The sequence below is a fragment of the Bubalus kerabau genome, chromosome 3 (genome assembly GCF_029407905.1).
Source record: "Bubalus kerabau isolate K-KA32 ecotype Philippines breed swamp buffalo chromosome 3, PCC_UOA_SB_1v2, whole genome shotgun sequence".
Lineage (NCBI taxonomy): Eukaryota > Metazoa > Chordata > Mammalia > Artiodactyla > Bovidae > Bubalus > Bubalus kerabau.
Genome location: NC_073626.1, coordinates 41138762 through 41140782, shown reverse-complemented (window position 1 = coordinate 41140782; position 2021 = coordinate 41138762).

Below are 2021 nucleotides of genomic sequence, written 5' to 3'. Positions count from 1 at the left end.
AGGGTGGGTTAGGCTGCTTTTTCGTAAGAGACCACCAGGGGGTGGCAGTGACCAGCAGCCCGCATCCAGGGGCCCCAGCCTGGGCCCTGACACGTGAGGCAGACAAGTCACAGATCTTTGCCCAGCGGTTTGCTCCTGCCTCCCTCCGCAGTCTGAGGCCCCCTCCCTTCTGTAGGGTATTTTTAAATTTTCTTGGTTGAGTCACACGGCACGTGGGATCTTAGTTCCCCAACCAGGACTCAAACTCACAGCCTCTGTTGTGGAAGAATGGAATCTTAACTCCTGGACTACCAGGGAAGTCCCTTTAGGGTATTTTTTAGCCCAAGAAAACCTACTTGGCACCATGTCTCTGGGGACCAGCCTGGCTTGGCTGTAAGTTTATTCCTTCATTCAACAAGTATTTGTTGAACATCTTTTTGAGCCAAACGTAGTTCCTATACCAGGGTACAGCAATGAAGGAGACAAAATCTCTGCCTTCATGGAGTTTATGTTCTTATTCAACAAAGTAAGTACATATTAATAAAATGTAGAACATATTAGATGTAACGAGTGACAAACCATCCAGACTTGCCTAGTTTTAAAACTGAAAAGCTTAAGTCTCAGGAAACCCCTTGTCATTCTGGTAGGAGAAAAGGAGTAAGAAAAGGAGCAGGGGGAACTGGGATGTGTGTGCATCCGTGTTTAAAGGAAAATCAAGGAGGGCTTCACTGAGAAGTCAGTGTCTGAAAAAGAAGCTCAAGGAAAGAAGAAAGGGAGAGCAGCACACAGGTGGCAGCGGGGAGAGCATTCCAGGCAGAGGGAACAGCAAGTGTGAAGGTCCTGCGGTGGGAGCCTGCCTGGTGCGTGCAAAGAATAGCGAGGAGCTCAGTGTGGCCGGAGCGGAGTGAGCAGGAAGGAGATCAGGGCAGAAGACCACTAAACTGAGGGTGGGGTCAGGGAGCAGGGCTGAAGGAGATGAGGAGTCTTGAGGGGAATCTGATTTGTTTTAATGGACTCTGTCCTGCTGCTTTTGCTGAAATAGACTGAAAGGGATGAAGGCAGAAGCAGCTGAGAGGCGGTCACAGCTGTATCAGTGAGAGGGGAGGTGGCTTATATTAGGGTTGGAGCAGTGAAAGTGGTGAGAAGGGATCGAATTCTGGGTTCATTTTGAAGGTAGAGTGGAAACCCCCCTACACAGTGACTACGGTGGGAGAGAGAGGGAACCAGAGGTGACTCTATGGCCTCTGACCTGAGAACAGGGGGCTGGGGTGGAGTGGCCACTAGCTAAGATGAGGCGGCCTCGGGAGGGGCAGGTTGGGACGTGCACGAGTTACAGCTGAGGTGACCGCTCACAGCCTCGGCCAGTGGTCAGGTATCTGAGCCCAGGCACTGGGTCTGAGCTGGGAGTGTAACATGAGAGCGGTCATCCACAGATGGGATTTAAAGAGTGGGTGAAACAGAAGGAAGGGGTCCATGGACTGAGCCCCGGGTGTTAGCACCCTGACGTCCTGACCACTGCTGCTGCTACTGCTGCTGCTAAGTCGCTTCAGTCGTGTCCGACTCTGTGCAACCCCATAGACGGAAGCCCACCAGGCTCCCCCGTGCTTGGGATTCTCCAGGCAAAAACACTGGAGTGGGTTGCCATTTCCTTCTCCAATGCATGAAAGTGAAAAGTGAAAGGGAAGTCACTAAGTCGTGTCTGACTCTTAGCGACCCCATGGACTACAGCCTACCAGGCTCCTCCATCCATGGGATTTTCCAGGCAAGAGTACTGGAGTGGGGTGCCATTGACTGCACACACCTTTTACCTGCAGTGACAATTCTGAGAATTTACTCCAAGGAGGCAGATCAGTGAGACAAGACTCATGCATGTTGTGTATGGTGGTCCCCCAAACTGGAAACTATGTAAATATCCACCCAAAGGAGACTCAGCAAATAAACTCATGCCCATGGAGAGGGAACTCCTGGCAAAGTGCTGGGTCCACACAGTGGAGAACCGTGCGGCTCTGCAGTGAGAAGCTTCCATCTTAACAAGCTTACCT